Raw genomic sequence first — 19961 nt, forward strand, 5'->3', positions numbered from 1 at the left:
GGAACTTCAGATATCCCGCCCCTCCCCCCATGCCATCCCTTGCCTATGGGAGCAGAAAAAGTTATTTTCCTGTGGCTGTTTTCCGCAGACGTGAACTCAGAGCAACCCCCACTTTTCCTGGCAGGACTTGTGGGGACCCTGCAGAGAAAGTACTAAGCCCAGTATTTTCTGCCTGGCCACAGGCAAACCCTATGAGCAGGGATCCAAAAGGACACAGCAGAAGGGCAAAGAGTCAGAGGCCCTTAGATGACCCAGGCACCAAAGATAGGGAGAGAAAGCAACAAAAAGGCAAGAGTGGAGGGCGGGGTGCCCCTAGGCTCCTCTTTGCTTTTATTGGCAGGGAAGAGACACCCCGCACCTCATTTGTGCCTCAGTATAAGCCACAGGATCCTTTCCTCTACAATGGTTTCTCTCAGCTGGAGTTAGGAACAGATCTGGAGATCAGGGCTCCAAGAATTTGGCAACTTTTTGTTACTATTCTGACCAGTGTTTAGCAACTAAATCTCTAATACAAAAGGACTCTGGGCTTGTGGTTGGGAGCTAGAAAGGAAGGAGCAGAAGAGAAGGATTCCTTGGGCAGGTTTAGAGATTAGGCAGCCCCCCAGAGGATGAACGGCTGGGGAGGGCTGGAGGGCGAGTGCTACCCCAAGGGCAGCTCTGGACAGCAAAGAAGCAACAGTCAAGAAGGTATAGAACAGTGGGCAGGGAGCTGGTGGGGGCTGGAGATGATGGAGGACTGAGCTCAGAAATAAGTTGTGTGGGGGAGTTCAGTCCAGTTCAGTCGCTCAGTCCTGTCCGACTCATGGCGACCCCATGAACTATGAACTGCAGCACGCCAGGCCTCCCTGTCCATCACCAACCCCGGAGTAGGGGGGGAGGGAGTGTTTATAAAAGCAATCCTGCCTTCTCCCACCCCAGTTGTTCCTGTTAGTGGGGGAGGAAGGATCTGTTTCTTGGGTTTCATTTCTAGTCCTCACTCTCCATTAAGTATATCATTATTAACATAATAATATTACTCAACATTGGCATAACACTCCTTAATGTTCAAACTCCTTCATGTTCTCCTGAGAGCCCCAAATGCACCCTAGGATGAGACTGAGATAGGAAGAATTTAGGTTAAAAGTTATTTTTTTTGAGCATGTCCTCTGTTCAGAGGTAGGAGGGACAGAGCATAAACAAGACATTTGTTGATGTTCAGTAAGTCTTGTCCGACTCTTTGTGACCCCACAGACTGCAGCACGCCAGGCTTCCCTGGCCTTCACTATTTTCCGGAGCTTGCTCAATCTCATGTCCATCGAGTCACTGATGCCATCCAACCATCTCGTCCTCTGTTGTCCCCTTTCGTTTTCATTGTGGTTCCCTTCTCTTTTTAAAAACATTTCTTTACTTGACTGCCCAGGTCTTGCTGCAGCAGGATCTTGGATCTTCATTACAACATACAAGATCTTTAGTTGCAGCATGCAAACTCTTAGCTTGTGGGTTCTAGTTCCATGACCAGGGATCAAACCCAGGCCCCCTGCAGTGGGAGGATGGATTAGTCACTGGACCGCTGTTACCGAGTCCAAGCTCACTCTGCTTACCACACGACAGGCCACTGAATCCGAGAGATGAGGTGTTGAGGCAAGGAACACGACTTTATTCGGGGAGCCAGCTGATTGAGAAAAAGATGCTTCAAAATAACCATCTTGTCCAGGTCTGGATGCCTGGGTCTTTTATAGATCTGAGAGAAAGCAATGAGGAACTAAAGTCAAAAGACAGATTAGAGGGAAAAGCAGAGGGGAAGTAAAGATGTTTGGGTCTTCCGTCTTGCAAAACACCTCCAAGGGAATTGGCCAGCCTTGGGAAGGGTTGCTGTGTGTGCTCACGCTCAGTCGTGTCCGACTCTTTGCGATCCCATGGACTGGAGCCCGCCAGGCTCCTGTGTCATGGGATTTTCCAGGCAAGAATACTGGAGTGAGTTGCCATTTCCTTCTCCAGGGGATCTTCTTGTCCCAGGATAGAACTCCCAAGTCACCCGCATTGGAGGCTGATGCTTAAGGACTGCACCACCTCTTGAAGATGCTTTGCAAGCCTTGGGAAGGGGTGTGTTCGTCTCTTCTATTCACAGGTGGGCAGGGACAGATTAGCTCTCAAAGAGCTGAAAAAAGGCACTTTAGTTTACAGTCAAGCAGAGGGGCAGGGTCCTCTGAGGCTAGCTATTAAGTATGATTATAATAATAACAAAGTGATTCCCTGGTGGCTCAGATGGTAAAGCATCTGCCTACAATGCGGGAGACCCCGGTTCGATCCGTGGGTCGGGAAGATCCTCTGGAGAAGGAAATGGCAACCTACTCCAGTACTCTTGCCTGGAAAATCCCATGGATGGAGGAGCATGGTAGGCTATAGCCCATGGGGTCCCAAAAAGCGAGCGACTGAGCAACTTCACTTTCACTTTCCATAATAACAAAAGCAACGAAAAGAAAGTCAAAGAAAGTTTCCAACATGGACTCAGTTGGCTTCTCTGCAACACCACCAGGGAAGTTCTCGAATTTTCTTTCCAGCTAGAGACTCAGATGATGAAAAAACTAAATACATAAATAGTTTCAAAGAGACCATGATCAGTGCTGTAAGTATGACAGTGATGGGGGAGGGGACAATTATCTATAGAACTGGTGAGAAAAGCCTCTCTGAGGAGATAACAATTGAACTAAGACGCCAGTGATAAGAGGAAACCAGCCACTTAAAGATCTAAGGGGAAAACACTGCAGGCAGAAGTTCCTTCAAGGGCAAAGGCCCCTAGGCAGGAACACCTGGATGTGAAGAACTACAGGAGGGGCAGAATGACCAGAGCACTGCAAGCCAGAGGGGACTGGGGACAGATGGTCCTACACATGGCCTTTCAGGCTACAGGAAAGATTCCGAATGTATTCTAAACGTGATGGGAGGCCACTTGAGGATTTTAAAGCAGGGATGTGAATGATCTCATTTAGGACATTAAAAGGATGTTCTGCAACTATAGGGAACATGGGTTGTCAAGGGGCAAGATCAGAAGCAGGGAAAGCAACGATTCTATGTATCTGAGCCCAGCAGAAAACTGATGGTGGTCTGGATCAGGGTGTTAGTAATGATGATTAGTGGCCAGATTTGGGTGTGTACTGGACTTGCACATGGACTGGCTATGAGGGACTGTTGAAATACTCATTTACTGAAAAGGGGAAGATAGAGGGAGAGAAACAGGTGTGGGGAGGGTTGTTGGTGGGGCAGGATTTGGGTCTGTCCCCACAGGGAGCTGTTATTTCTACTCCATCAGGCAAGTAGGGAATTGGAAGACTACCCCATTGCAATCATCACTCCAAGAAGACATCAAGGAAGCACCTGACCCACCACCCCTGCTCTGTACCCTCAGGGAGCTAAGAACTGGATACTGAAATGTTGGGAAACAAAACCAGAAAAATCCCACACCTCAAAGGCTAGATTTGTCAGAAGCAACAGTCAAAAGCTCTGTCTCCAAAGTTTTCTCTGAGTGAATCTAATCGGCAGTGAAGCTAAAGGCAAAGGAGAAAAAGAAAGATACCCATCTGAATGCAGAATTCCAAAGAATAGCAAGGAGAGATAAGAAAGCCTTCCTCATGCAAAGAAATAGAGGAAAGCAATAGAACGGGAAAGTCTAGAGATCTCTTCAAGAAAATTAAAGATATCAAGAGAACATTTCATGCAAAGATGGGCACAATAAAGGAAAGAAATGGTATGGACCTAATAGAAGCAGAAGAAATTAAGAAGAGGTTGCAAGAATACACAGAAGAACTATACAATAAAGATCATCATGACCCAGATAATCACAATGGTGTGATCACTCACCTAGAGTCAGACATCCTGGAATGTGAAGTCAAGTGGGCCCTAGGATGTATCACTATGAACAAAGCTAGTGGAGGTGACGGAATTCCAATTGAGCTATTTCAAATCCAAAAAGATGATGCTGTGAAAGTGCTGCACTTACTATGCCAACAAAATTGGAAAACTCAGCAGTGGCCACAAAACTGGAAAAGGTCAGTTTTCATTACAATCCCAAAGAAAGGCAATGCCAAAGGAAGTTCAAACTACCACACAATTGCACTTATCTCACATGCTAGCAAAGTAATGCTCAAAATTCTCCAAGTCAGGCTCCAACAGTATGTGAACCGTGAACTTCCAGATGTTCAATCTGGATTTAGAAAAGGGAGAGGAACCACAGATCAAATTGCCAACATCTGCTGGATCGTTGAAAAAGCAAGAGAGTTCCAGAAAAACATCTACTTTTGCTTTATTGACTACGCCAAACCCTTTGACACTGTGGATCACAACAAACTATGGAAAATTCTAGAGATGGAAATACCAGACCACCTTACCCGCCCCCTGAGAAATCTGTGTCCAGGTCAGGAAGCAACAGTTAGAACTGGACATGGAATCCATCAGTAGATGAATGGATAAGAAAGCTGTAATACATATACATAGTGGAATATTACCCGGCCATTAAAAAGAATACATCTGAATCAGTTCTAATGAGGTGGATGAAACTGGAGCCTATTATACAGAGTGAAGTAAGCCAGAAAGAAAAACACCAATACAATATACTAACACATATATATAGAATTTAGAAAGATGGTAACGATAATCCTGTATGCAAGACAGCAAAAAAGACACAGATGTATTGAACAGTCTTTTGGACTCTGTGGGAGAGCTCGAGGGCAGGATGATATGGGAGAATGGCATTGAAACATGTAAATTATCATACGAATCGCCAGTTCAGGTTTGATGCATGAAACAGGGTGCTCGGGGCTGGTGCACTGGGATGACCCAGAGGGATGGGGTGGGGAGGGAGGTGGGAGGGCGGTTCAGGATGGGGAACACACGCACACCCATGGCAGATTCATGTCAAATGTATGGCAAAACCACTACAATGTTGTAAAGTAAAATAAATAAATAAATTATTAAAAATAAATAAATAAAGTTAAATATGTGGAATTTAAAAAAAGGAACTGAATATGGAACAACAGATGGGTTCCAAATCAGGAAAGGAGTACAACAAGGCTGTATATTGTCACCCTGCTTATTTAACTTATATGCAGAGTCCATCATGCAAAATGCTGGACTGGATGAAGCACAAACTGGAATCAAGATTGTCAGGAGAAATATCAATAACCTCAGATATGCAGATGACAGCCTCCTTATGGCAGAAAGTGAGGAAGAACTAAAGAGCCTCTTAATGAAAGTTAAAGAGGAGAGTGAAAAAGTTGGCTTAAAACTCAACAGTCAAAAAACTAAGATCATGGCATCCAGTCCCATCACTTCATGGCAAATAGATGTGGAAACAATGGAAACAGTGACACACTTTATTTTCTTGGGCTCCAAAATCACTGCAGATGGTGACTGCAGCCATGAAATTAAAAGATGCTTTCTCCTTGGAAGAAAAGCTATGACCAACTTAGACAGCATATTAAAAAGCAGAGACATTACTTTCCCGACAAAGGTCTGTCTAGTCAGGCTATGCTTTTCCAGTAGTCATGTATGGATGTGAGAGTTGGACTATAAAGAAAACTGAGTGCTGAAGAACTGATGCTTTCCTGGTATTGGAGAAGACTCTTGAGAGTCCCTTGGACTGCAAGAAGGTCAAACCAGTCCATCCTAAAGGAAATCAGTCCTGAATATTCATTGGAAGGACTGATGCTGAAGCTAAAACTCTAATACTTTGGCCACCTGATGTGAAGAACTGATTCATTCGAAAAGACCCTGATGCTGGCAAAGATTGAAGGCAGGAGAAGAAGGGGACGACGGAGGATAAGATGGTTGGATGGCATCACTCACTCCTTGGACCTGAGTTTGAAAGCAAGCTCCGGGAGTTGGTGATGGACAGGGAAGCCTGGGGTGCTGCAGTCCATGGGGTTGCAAAGAGTCGGACAGGACTGAGCGACTGAACTTAACTTGCATACAGAACCCAGGCTGCAAGGAAGTCTGGGTAATGTAGTTTTTAGGTGTCCTACCTCTGCGAATCAGGAAGACACACTCGGAGGACGACGAAGGTTGAAATGAATGCTGAGCACCAGTCCTCTTGATTCTTAACAGAAAGTGTGTGTGTCATTCACTACTAACATACAACCTATACTCTCAGAATTCAGATAAAATCTAATCCGGGGACCATGACTGGAAGCCAGAGTGGGATCTAATGGAAAACAGGATCTATCTTTCCTAGTGGGAAAGACTGGAATTGGTCTCAGCAGGCAAGGCCTGACCTGACCTCACCCAGAGGGATGGCTTTTCCACTCAAGACTGAGCCCAGGGGTCCTAAAATCCCTTTATCTCTCCCCGCCACCACCTCCCCCAGCTTCTGACCACTCTTAGGAGGCAGCCTAGACAGCTGATTAAGATGACAATTTATTGGGGAAGATCGGAACTGTGCCTTCTGCGTGTATCCATCATTACCATTACTTGGCGGTTATTTCCATGAATGTTTAGCGTGGAGGAAAGGATAGATATGAAAACAAGGAGATTTGGGTTGCTGGTAAAACCTAGGATCAGAGAGCAATGACCCCTGTGCACTGGAGCAGAAATCCAGAAGGACACAAATTCGTCGGCAGTGGAAAGTAAAGAATAATGCAGGGCGGTGGGCGCACCGGAAGAACCCCCGGGGGTGTAGTGTGGTGTGGTGTGGTGTTACAGCCGTGCCGCGGCCGCAGCCGGGTGAGGGGCGTCGCGGGTTCACTTTTGAAGGGAGGAATCCGTCAGGTGCAGGGGTCTGGGCGGGGACAGGTCCTGGTCCCTCCGGGAGCCCTCGCCAAGCCGACGAGCTAAGGCAGCGCAACCTCCCGCAGCCGCTCTCGCCGGCCCGCCGGAGCGAGCGCGGCCCCTTTAAAAATCATGTAAACAAAGCTTTGTTCCCCCGGCCCCCTCCCTTCGCGCCCCCCGGCCTGCTCCCTCCTCCACCCGCCTCCCGCGTCTCCGGGCCGCTGACGTTGCCGCGCCTTTACGCCGTCCCAACGGCGCTGCGCATTCTCCAACCGCGGCCCCAGCCGCCCGGGCCTGCGCAGCCGGACGGCGCTACGCCGCGAGCGCAGCGCGACGAGTCCCCAGCGCGCAGGCGCAGCGGCGACGGCGGCGGCGGCGGCGGCCCGGCCGAGGTGCGCGTTGGGGGGGAGGGGGGGCCGCAGAGGAGCATGAATGGAGCAAAATGGCGGATCATGTGCAGGTGAGAGGAGCTGCGGGGGAGGGGGCGGCCGCGGAGAGTGGGGAGTGGGGGCGCGCGCGGCCCGAGGGGCTCTGGCAGGGTCGGGGCTCGCCGGGCCCGCGCCGCCGCCACTCGGGGCTCCGGAGACGCCGCCCCGTCCCGGAGCCCTGGGGCCTTTCCCGCCTCCCGGGCCGGGGGCCTCCTCCATCCCCTCCCACCCGGTCCCACGCCTCTCGCGCGGGGCTGGAGGTTCAGGGATCCGCGCCCCGGCGGGCACAGCCTACATCGCTTATCAGCGACTGTCCTCACGCCGGAGGGAGGCCTCCCGCAAGTCCTCAGTGCCCCCCAAGACGGGGGCGGTAAGGAGACCCCTTGCCGACTCTGTCCTGAGGGGCACTTCGCGGTCACACCCGCCGGCCCTAAACAGATAACAAAAAGAATACCTCGCACTGATCGATCTCGCTCTACCGAGTCTTTCCCGCCGCCTTCCTCTTCTCGCCCCCGAACATAGGAGACCCCCTCCCTCCTGCCTGCTTCCCCGCTCCCACGGATTCGCCCATCACTCCCCCACTCCTGATCGCCCAGCCTGCAGGGCCGAGCTCCCCGATCCTCCAAAATGGGTGCTCAGGCCTGGGCCCGCCCTCCCTCCAGTCCCCCTATCCCCAGTGAAGGAGTTGAGTGCCCACACCTCCTCTCAAGCGGGGTGGAGGGGGTGTGTCTGAATCGAGAGCTGCAACGTTGGGTGCAGACGTTTGCTCTGGAGGGTCCCCATGGGGCTGCAGAGCTGCCCCGGGCGTGCTTTGGGCCCAGGCCACTTTTCTTCAAAGACAGGGCACAGGCCCTGGGAACCCTTAACCGCTCCTAAAAGTAGCTGGAGGAGTCAGGGTTATTTCTTGCAAACTCGATAAAGTTTATCCTTTCTGTGCCTTAGATCTGATAATTTTATGCCACAGTTATTGTTACAGTTGTATTGTCAGAAACCTTTGGATTTTCTAGGTAACCGCATGGGTTTTGTGTTGTGGGAAGTAGAAAGTAGAGAGTATAGCGAGTGTGTCTCCTTATTTTGCATATTGTATAGTTATCATTCCTCAAGTAAAAAGGAGAATCTTCTCACGTTTTGTCTACAAGGAAGTGGAGTGGTGTGGCTTCTATCAGTTTCTTTGGGAGAGAAGGGACTAAATTAATTCTCAGGCCAGGGATCAGTAGAGTAAATCTTTGAAGGGGGAAGCACAAGTTATCAGGACAGAATTATATAGAAAATTGTAACCACAGATGGAAGATCACAGATTTGTATTTGAAACCCAGTATCATAAGCTTGATTCAGAAGTAGCAGTAAAACTTGGTACAAGGTGATAATAATAATACTGTAGTTCCTTGAGTTTTATAGCAACCATTTCTAAGAAGCGTGTAGAATTTTTATGTGATTTTTTTTTTCTTCCATCCTAAAAGAGTAGATAGGCAAGAACTACTTCTGTCATTTTGAGGAAACCGAAGCATAGAACTGATGTTAGATTTATTTAGGAAGTGGATTGGAGGCTTCTGACTTTGGGTCCCATGCTCTTATCTACTGGGGAAATAAAAAAAATAGTGTCAGAGAGCATTCCAGAATATGGTTTGAATAGATAGCCTTTCCGATGATGCTTTGGAAGACAGGAAGTTCGTGTAGTTTTATGAATATACATCTTGTCTTATCTCTTGCAAAGAAGTCCCTCTTCGTGTGATCTCTCCCACATTTTGAGTCAAAAAGGTTGTCATTCCTCACCAGAGGAATGTCAGGATGAGTTCAAGCGGTCTTCATAGCACTTAGTCTCAAAGGAAGGTCTGCCTTAGTAAGGAGTTGTTTTTTTTCCCACCCACCCCAACATAAAAATCTACCAAAGTAAGAACTTACTAACTTTTCAAAACAAAGGGGACTAGGCCAGTTCAGTGCTTCATTTTATTTCAGAGAGTTATAGTATGTTACTCTCTAAATTAGTGGTCTTTTCAACAACCAGATAAGTCCATGAAGGAATTTTTTCTCTTTATGCTTTTGTGTGTTAGGCTACTAGATTACTTTTAGTTTTGGATACTTGGACACTTAAACATGTACTTTATTGTAGCAGAAAACCTCAAGAAAAAGATAAATTCTCCCCTGTGTGGAATGAGTAAATACATGAAAAGATTAAGGACAAATCTGAAGTGCTTTGAGGGGCAGTATTTTTCTGAAAACACTATTGGGATATGAAGTTTAAAAGAGTCTACCACTGATTCAAGACAGTGATTATTTGAAAGCTTCATATGTAGTTCTAAATAGTTGAGTCATTATGTAGCTAGTGCTTTCCTGAACCACCAGGGTGAGCAGTTTTGTGTTGTTTTTTCTGTTGACACTAAGTAAGTGTCATATGATTCTTAGACTGGAGTCCTGAGCATCTCTTCTGATAAGTATTTAATGGAAGTCACAAAGCGATAGTAATGGAAAATTACAATATTTTGATTTGTCTTGTAGCTCTGTTGATGTCAGTAGTCAAATCTCTTCAGAAGAGAGACTTGTAAGAACCTTCTCGTTGTGATAAGTTTCTTACTCTTGGTTTTAGAGGACTTTATCTAACAGCCACCAAGGAGGCAGTGATTGTTAAAAAATCAAACTCATTTGTATTTATCTTCCTAAAATGAATGGGCCTCCTTCCATTTTTAAAAAACATGTTCAGTTAGATGAAGATAATGAGGATTTGTTATTTTCACTTGCTGGGTAGTTATTGTAAAGCAATGAAAGTTAGCTTAGTGTACACTGGTAACAGAAAAACTAAGAAGGATCATCAGATGTTAGTTTTAATAATGCTAGCTGGTATCCAGGCTCTTGAGAGTAAAAGGAAAATGTATATGATATAGTTGGATATTAAGTATATTATTTAACATATAAGTCTATGTAAATATGGGACTTCCCTATAGCTCAGATGGTAAAGAATCCCTCTGCAATGCAGGAGACCCTGGTTCGATCCCTGGGTCAGGAAGATTCCCTGGAGAAGGAAATGGCAACCTACTCCAGTATTCTTGCCTGGAGAATCCCATGGACAGAGGAGCCTGGCAGGCTACAGTCCATGGGGGTGGCAAAGAGTCAGACATGACTAAGTGACTAACACATATAAATATATTAAATGAATGATAATTCTGGGGTTTTGTTGGATTTATTCTATTGTTATCCCAGGTCTTACTCAGACTCTTAGAGTATAATTTACTGGTCTCTGCACTATGACTGAGTAGTAACAGAAAATACAGTTTTCACATAGTCATATTTGTTTAAATATTGACCACCACTGTAACTCTAGGGGTCAAGAAGAATCATTAAAACTGGCAGGTTAAAATTTAACAGAGTGCAAAAGTTTAGCCGGTTTAGAGGAAAAGATAGTTGTCTTTTTAGCTTTTAAAAACATGCAAGGAAACATGAAGGACTATGGGTGGTTTATTTTGAGAAGAGAATTCTGTACAACTTTGGAGAATTTTAAAGGGGGAAAAATAGTTACTTTTGTAATTTTCTTTCGGCTAAACTGATACTGTAAGGGCTTAATGTGCCCAAAGCCCTTTGCTGTGCTGGGAATTGCGGAAGACTGGGGGCTGAAAAAGATACTGGAGCCTGACTGCTGCAGTGTCCGATTCTGATACTGTCTTGGGCAGGCTGCAGAGTGCACATGGATAGAAGAGCTAATACGTTGATTGCAAAACATGCTACTCTTGGGTTGGATCATGCGAAATAGCTACACATTCCCTCTCTCACCCCAGCTGCCTCTCCTGTGGATTTGTACAAATAATATGTCTGTATTTTAGACAGACACCTTTATATGTACTTGATAATTCTGACAGTGTTACTACCTCTTGTGAGAAAAGCCTTGAGAAGAATTAAGGGTTGTCTACATGCATGTGATACCATTCAAGCACGCAATAAAAATATTTCTATAATGGAATCTCTAATTTAGATGGAGGTAGGAAAAAGGAGCATTAAGAAGATCCCTGTTCTGTATCTTACAGATAAATTAACTTCCATTTGATCCCAGAATTGATGTTCATAACCACCAACTGTATTTTCTTTCTTCTTGGTTGGGTTTGGAACACGATATTGTACCACAGCCTTTCATGAGGTGAACGTTGCCAATTTAAATCGATAAGCTAATGTGTCTATAGGTACAACTTCCAAGGCTACTTTGCTCACTTTTGTATATGTAAGGAAGAGAGTATTTAGATATTGCATCATATTTTTTTTTTCTTCTTTTAAACGTCAAACATATATTATCTCACGGATATTCTCAGAGTCAGGAATCCTGGAGTGTCTTGACTAGATGGTTCTAGTGGAGGGTCTGGTTGTCAAGCTGTCAGCCGAGGCTGTGGTTCACCTCCAGGCTTGACTGAGGATAGAGGACCTGTTTGCACGCTCACCCACACGCTCATTGGCAGGCATTAGTTAGTTGCAGAAGGGTGGGTGGCGGCCACAGTGCCTCACTGGCTATTGTCTGGAGGCTTCAGCTCTTCACCACGCTGACCCTTCCTAGGATGTAATTTTTAAGGACTTCTTTTTTTACATTATGTAATGATATCTGCTATGTATCAGTGACCCATCTTTGTTAGGTGTTTTTTTTTTTTAAACCTCTTATTGAAATATTCCTTCAGACAGATAAAAAAATAATAATTTTTCAGCCTGATGAATTTTCACAGAGTATGCACTCTTATAACCAACACCCAAATCCACGATGTTTTTAGTGCCTCAGAAGTCCCTCTGATGGCCCCCTCTACAACTACCCACACATCCTTCCTCCTGAGGGTAATTACTGTCCTGTCATTTGATTTTTAAGAATGCTTTTAGGAGTCCAGCTGTGGAAGGCCTATCCATGAGAACTTGAACTTCAAAGCCAGGGGAGAAGCAGCATAGAACACTGGTTCTTCAGTTTGGGGGTGACTTTGTTTGTTTAAGAATGTAATAGAAGCTATGTGCTCTCTAGGGAGGTAAAGTATATATGTAAAAATTGGCCTACAATTTCAGGCTATTTGAGTACTTTAGAACTTGAGTTTAAAGATACATTCCTTTTTAGGTGAAACACCTATCATATTTTATTGATAAACTGATTTATAAGTCTTTCTCAAGCTAGTTCAGGGTCTCAGTATATATTCCTGGAGAGTTACATGCAGGTTGAATTTTTAAATTACTGAATTTTTGAGGATGATGAAAAACAATGGATGGCTATTAAGCATTTAATGTCCTGTCTTACACACGCAAGGAAGTACAAGATGTGATGTCCTATTTTCAAGGGCCTTGCATGGTAATTAGATACTGAATCTGGGTTGAGTTGTGAATTTGTAGTGAGACATTGTTTTTGTCAACATATCCCTGAATGAAGGAGCTGTTGCTTCCATCACCTCTACCCCATTCCAGTGTATCTGAGTTTGCACCTTACACTGAAAGTGAGTGACTCATGGTGGCAGGAAATTTTCAATGAAATGAAATTGGTACCCAGGAGTCCATATCAGAATCTTGCGGAAAGGAGGGGAAATGTCAAAAAGTGAGTCTTAAGTGTATCTGATATTTGCATCCATGGCTCCTTACCCCTTCATACCTGTTTGTGCGCACACACACACGCACACACACACACACACAGACACACTCGTACTGTCATGAGTGGAAAGGACACATTTGAGAGAGGGCAGCATTGGAAACTTCATGCTCGCATTGGTTGGATTTTCAGCTTCTAACCATTTTACATGATCTCATTTAATGCTCACAGCAACTCTACACAGTAGGTATTATAGAGATCATAGTGATGTTCCTTGAAACAGGCTGATGAAAGGACCTGGTATCTCTGGAAGACGAGAGCGCTATTGGAAGATTTAGGTTACAGTGTGGTGGTGGTTCTTGCACAGCTCGCTGGTTGGGGGTGAGCAAAAGGGTGATCCAGACCTTCATAGAATATCTGTCACGTGCCAGCACCATGCTGAGCCCCTTGATATGTGTTATGCCATTTAATTGGGCAACTCATTTAGTCTCCTTGAACCTGAATTACAGATTAAGTCCCTTACAGGCTTCCCTGGTGGCTCAGATGGAAAGAATTTCCCTGCAATGCAGGAGACCCGGGTTCGATCCCTGGGTCAGGAAGAGCCCGTGGAGAAGGGATTGGCAACCCTCTCCAGTATTCTTGCCTGGAGAACTCCATGGACAAAGGCGCCTCTTGGGCTACAGTCCACAGGTTGACAAAGCCCGACACAACTGAGCAGCTAGCACTTAAGTCCCTTACAGGCTTCCCAGGTGGCACCAGTGGTAACGAATTCACCTGTCAACGCAGGAGGGGCAAGAGATGCAGATTCATTCGATCCCTGGGTTTAGAGGGTCCCCTGTAGGGGGAACTGGCAACCCACTCCAGTATTCTTACCTGGAAAATCCCATGGACAGAGAAACCGGGGGCGGGGTGGGGAGGGAGGATTGGGGGGCAGTCCGTGGGGTCACAAAGAGTCAGACACGGCTGAGCACACACACACTTAAGTCCCTTATACTTTCAGCATTCTGCTAGGATTTCTAGTTGTCATCCTTACCACTCTTTCCCAAATAAAGCACCATCTTCTCAATTCATATGTACACTATCGTAAATTTTCCTAAGATATTTATGCACATACTTATATTTCCATTTCATCTATTTTAAATATGACTTCGTCTCCTCCACCTACCAATTTTTGTTGTGGAATGTGAGGGCTAAATCTGTAGCATGTCTCACAAATTGAGCCCTGTTATACCCCAGATAATAAGCTCTCTTAAGCAGTAAGCAGTGAAGGACATTTTCTGTGGTGCCAAGAAATTAACATTATTAGTCAGATGTTGATGCTTGTAGCCTAAAAAATGATTATCACTTAAAGTCCCTGGATTTAAGCCTCTCTTAGAGAAAAATTTAAGATGAAAGGCAGTCAAATGCTTCCCTATAAATACTTGGGAAAACAATTAGATTGATGAATATTCCTCTACTACATGAGGAAGTCACGATCCTGTAGCTGTGGTGGCCTTTTAATTTGTAAGTGTGCGAACCTATGTTGGTCACAAAAGCTGATCTCATTTCTAGTTTGTATGATAAGTTATGATACTTGAAGTGTGTAGTTTCAGAAAGAATCGAGCGTTATGCTAGACATATTCCCTAACATCTGAGTCAAATATATGGTTAAAAGGGGGTGTATTTAAGGTCAGAAATGGGAAAAGCAGAGTTTTCTAAAGGATTTTTTTTAAGCCTATTTAGTAATATTTGCAGAATTTTGAAAAAGTGAAAGTGAAGTCGCTCAGTCGTGTCTGACTCTTTGTGACCCCATGGACTTAGCCTACCAGGCTTCTCCGTCCATGGGATTTTCCAGGCAAGAGTACTGGAGTGGGCTGCCATTCCCTTCTCCAGGGGATCTTCCCAACCCAGGGATTGAACCTGGGTCTCCTGCATTGCAGACAGACGCTTTACCGTCTGAGCCACCAGGGAATCCTGGTGTTTTGAAAACATGTGTCTTAAGTTTAGCAAATAATTTCAAATCTCAGTTTTTTCAACCAACTCATCTCCACTAACTCCTGAATTTTGGTATTTTACTTCTCTCTTCCAAAGCACATTGTCTAAAGTCAAGTATGACATTTAATTTGACTCTAGAAACCTGTAACATTGTTTGCTCTGAGAAGAATCTGGGGAGCCATGTTTGTATTTCACATATCTGTAGTCAGTTAAAAAATAAAGCTATCCTATCTTTGACCAATGTATAGCCATAGACTATTTAAGATATTTTTTATTTTTTGTTAGTAGATGATGTTTTAATCATTATTTTGCCATTGCTCCATCTGACAAGTCCCTGTAAATTCTTGTCAAAAACTAGCCTAAAATTTAAAAGAATGAATAAAACTTAACTAGAAAATGGGACCTTGTTTTCTTTCCTCTTAATATTTTGAATTGATAATGTTGTTCCAGAGTTGAGCATGTTTCTTCTAGTCTTCATAGACATATATGTCATATAACAAATATTTTCAAACAAATTGAATCTGAGTGACAGGGTTTTTTGTTTTTGTTTTGTGATTTTTCTTAAGTAAGGACAATATTTCAGACATGTTACCAATGAAAACTTGTTTTAACATAAAGGATTATTTACTAATGCTTGGAATCCTACATTTTAGTCTTACTTATGATACATGTTCCAAACAGAGAGATCAGAGTGTATGAACCAGAAAGGTTTTCAATTCACAGAATTCCTAAAACTTGTCTGTTTAAAGCCCTTTGATACAAGTAACTACTAATGTGCCCTACAGGTCCCTTCTGCAATGATGGTGTGAGATGCTGGGCTAACTTAACCTGTCCCCTGCTTACCCATCTCAAGTTAAACAGCACTTATAAAAGTAAATAGAACAGTTCACAGAGATTGCTGTGTATAAATCTAATGCCAGTGGAATCAAAACTTGCTTTAAATCACCTTTATATACAGTAAACAGCATCCATTTAAAGTGTGCTAGTTGGCCTATACATACCTTTTACTGCTTTACCACAATTAAAATACAGAGCATTTCCTCCTAACTGCAGTCAGCCCCTTTCTCAGCCTTTAGCTCTTGACAGCCCTCATCTGCTTTCTGTCACTGTAGATTAGTTTGTATTTCCCGGAATTTTATGTAATGCATGTATGATGTACTCTTTGGGTTTTGATTTGTTTTACTCAACACAGTGATTTTGAGTTTCACTCCCGTTTGTCTCTTAGTATCAGTAGCTGGTTACTTTTTATTGCTGAGTTGTGTTTCATGGTATGAATGTGCCACTTTATGTATCCATTCGCCCCTTTGTGGTATTTGGGTGGTTTTCCAGTTTTCAGTCCCTCTGAATAAAGGGTGTATAAATAGTTATATGGGAGTCTCTGTATAGACATAAATTTTCTCTTACATACTTGGAATAGGGTTACTGAGTCCTGTGATATGTTTAAGCTTTTAAAGAAACTGCTGAAGTGATTGTGGCATTTTACTTTCTTACCAGCAGTGTGTAATAGTTCCCAGGAGTCTCTATCTGCGCCAGCCTTTGGTTTTGCCATCTTGTGGGATCTTCTTGTGGTTTTAGGTGGCATTTCCTTGATGACTAACGGTGTTGTGTATCTCTTCTTGTGTCACTGGCCTTTCTTGTGTCTCATAGGCATACAGACCAGGCTGGTGCTTTGGCTCCACAACCTGTTTTCGAACGGCCTGAACACTAAGAATAGTTTTTGCATCCTTAAATTGTTGAAAAAAATCTGAAAGAGAACAATAATAATAATGTTCCATGACACATGATAATTACATGAAATTCTGATTTTTGTGTTCATAAATAAAAGTTGTATTGGAACACAGCTACACAAACTCTTTTCCAAATTGTATATGGCCACTTCTGTGTTACAGTGTTAGAGATGGATAGTTGCAACAGAGACCATTTGGCCTCCTGGCCCACAAAGTCTAAAATAGTTACTCTCTGGTCTTCTACAGAAGTTTGCAGATTCCTGAGGGTATGTCCTCTCAAATCTATTGCCTGACCCTTCAGTGGGGAGAGCCAAGCCCAATTTGACAGGAACCAGCTCAAACTTGATACATTTTGTTGACACTGGCATTTATTGCTGTACTGTCCAGAATGGTAACTACTAGCCACATTTTGCTATTTTAAAGTAAAAATTACGTTCTTCATTCAGTTGATCACATTTCAAGTGCCCTGTAGTCACATGGTGGCTGCCATACTCTACAATGCAGTTACAGCATCTTTCCATTATCATGGACACTGCTGTTGGGCAGCGCTGCTCTGGAATAAGAAAAATCTGCCACAGAACCAAAGAGATTGACCTTAGAAGTGGATCATAGGTTATAGAATTGTTTTCCTGTATGCCTACAAATATAAACTAAATCCTCGTTCTCCCAAGTGTGTGAATGCAAGTGGACACATTTAATAATTTAACATTACAGTTCATGCTCTGAGCCTGTGGTATATTTCTTCTCTTACTTAGCCAAGGGAATGAGAGGAAGCAGTCAAATCATTAAAGAAATTCAGAATTTTACTGATAGGAAGTAATGTTTTAGAGACTTTTTAAAAGTACCCTAAATGTATTCTTTGCCAAAGCACTTTGCAGAAACAGACCTTTTAAAATCCCCCTGTATTTGTAACCATTTTACAGATAAAATGAAGGGAGAATATTGAGGAAGGTATTAATTATATCATTTATTCAAGATGCTAACCCTTACAGAGGACAGACTTAGGACACAGTGGACAGGAGAGGATGGGACGAGTTGGTAGAGTAGCATTGAAATAGATACATTTCCTTGTGTAAAATAGATAGCCAGTGGAAATTTGGTGTGTGACACAGGGAGGTTAAGCCTGTGTCTAGAGGGGCGGGGTGGGGTGGAAGGTGGGAAGGCGGCTCAGGAGGGAAGGGATGTGTGTACATGTGACTCATTCACTGTGTTCTGTCCTACATCAGAAACTAACAGAGCACTGCAGAGCAGTTATCCTCCAATTAAAAAGTTTTTAAAGATGCTAAGTCTTGATATGCTAGCAGTTCTTGTTCCCTTTAGTTACTAATTTTAAAATATTATTGACCTTAAAGTTTTTCATAATTACAGCATTAGCTTTGAAAATAACCTAGAAATACTAGAAATTAAAATGGTTGAAACAACCTATTTTAAGATTGTATTTTAAGATTTTCCTTCAGATCAGTGAAAACTTGTTTCGTGGTTCAGCTCTTGGGGACAGACATAACCAATTTTGAATAATGGAGTGGAGCTCAGTGAATCCACTTTCAAATAGTCACCCTCTTCTTCAGGAAAAAACATGTAATTATTATAGGCTTGCCAGTGGCTCAGTGGGAAAAGACTCCACCTATGATGCAGGAGACATGAGTTTGACCCATGGATCAGAAGAAGGAGCCCCTGGAGAAGGAAGTGGCAACCCTCTCCATTTTTCTTGCTTGGGAAATCAATGGACAGAGAAGGCTGGCGGGCTGTGGTCCATGGGGTCACAAAAGAGTCCGATATAATTTAGCGACTAAGCAACAAGCAGCAGCGACGTAGTTACTATAGTGGGTGAGTTATCTTGTTCTTAACATGAATGGAAGTACTTGTAAATTTTTAGTGACTAGACAACCATGTCAGTGTAATCCACACCAGAAATAAATGCTTTGCTGCACCAGCCAGCAGTGAGAAAGTAGAAAATGGGCATTCTAGCGATGTTCTGGTATGTAGATGTAAGGAGGTGTGTAGTGAGGGAGGTACGGCATCAGTGCTCAAGGACCTGAATAACTAGAAATGTGTACCAGTAGGGCTTCCCAGTGGCGCTAGTGGTAAAGAACCTGCCTGCCAGTGCAGGAGACATACGAGATGTGGGTTTGATTCCTGGGTCGGGAAGATTCCCTGGAGGAGGGCATGGCAACCCACTCCAGGGTTCTTGCCTGGAGAATCCCTTGGACAGGAGCCTGGTGGGCTACAGTCCATGGGATCGCAGAGAGTCAGACATGACTGAGTGACTGAGCGTGCGTAGACACAAGGGCTGTAGAGTGAGACGGGTGCCAGGCTTCCCTTGGAGGGCCAGGGGAGGCGTCTTAACGTGCTGAGTGCTTAAGCCAGATCCAAAAAGACATGGTCTCTCCCGGTTGGTAAGAGTATACCTGGCAGAGGGAATGCCATAAGAAAAGATATATTTGGTGGGGGGGAGGTGGGAGGGGGGATCGGGATGGGGAATACATGTAACTCCATGGCCGATTCATGTCAATGTATGAAAAAACCCACTGCAATGTTGCGAAGTAATTAGCCTCCAATTAATAAAAATAATTGAAAAAAAGAAAAGAAAAGATATATTTGTACACACGCGCGCACACACATACATACATATGTATTTATGTGTATATGTGTGTGTATATACATATATATACATGGAACATTCCAAGAAAGTGAAAGCAGTGAAATGTTGCTGCTCTATAGGGAATAAAGGGGAGCTAAGTGAGAAATGAGACTCTAATGGTAGAAGAGACCAGAAGGTAAAGAGCCTGTTACATCTCAGTAAGGAATTTGTACAGTGGATGTGCAGTTGAAAGCTGTTAAATAGAAGTGACATGTGAAGTAATTAGCCTCCAACTAATAAAAATAAAGGAAAAATAAATAAAAGTATCAAAAAAAAAAGTGACAGAATGGTCACATCACTGTGGTGATGGTATAGAAAACTGATTGGATGTAGACAGTGCAGGAGATGAAACAGTAGACCACTTAAGAAATAATTGGGACTTGAACTGATGTAAGTTAGCTGTGAGGATGGAGAATAGAAAATTGATGCTAAGGAGGTCACACTGTGGGGTTTGGTTAACAGTTGAATGTGTAAACTGGGAAGGCAGGCTTCTACATTTCCGGGCAGCAAAGTTGATAGTGAATGAATGAACAAGATGTTGAAGAGATAGTAAGGTCAGTCTTAAATATGCAGATTTTGAAGTGCTAGTGAACATTTGAGTGGCGGTGTCCAGTAGGCATTTCCTTACCTGTTATCACCTTGTTTGGAACTCATATTTTCATAGTGAAGGTCATAGCCTTCAGATGTAAATATGTACAGTGTTAGCTGCCCACGATACACACCTATCATATTTCTTACCAAGTCTTAACAGCAACTGTAAAGCTGGAGTGAAACTCTGATATTTTATTCGTTTGTTTCCTGAAACAGCCTCAGATTGTGTTACCAGAGACAGGAATAAAATGCTTTTGACAATCGGCTGGGAAATTGATGTGTGCACATGCATGTGTACTCAGCTACTTAGTCATGTCTGACTCTTTGCGACCCCA

The 19961-nt window shown here is 43.7% G+C and overlaps 1 non-coding gene across 1 annotated transcript; it reads right to left on the reverse strand.

Moving 5' to 3' along the window:
• Positions 1 to 14571: 14571 nt before the first annotated feature.
• Positions 14572 to 14643, reverse strand: TRNAC-GCA (transfer RNA cysteine (anticodon GCA)). Its single transcript has one exon. It is a non-coding gene; the product is annotated as a tRNA-Cys (tRNA).
• Between the last annotated feature and the right edge of the window lie 5318 nt (positions 14644 to 19961).

The sequence above is a fragment of the Muntiacus reevesi genome, chromosome 10 (genome assembly GCF_963930625.1).
Source record: "Muntiacus reevesi chromosome 10, mMunRee1.1, whole genome shotgun sequence".
Classification (NCBI taxonomy): Eukaryota; Metazoa; Chordata; class Mammalia; order Artiodactyla; family Cervidae; genus Muntiacus; species Muntiacus reevesi.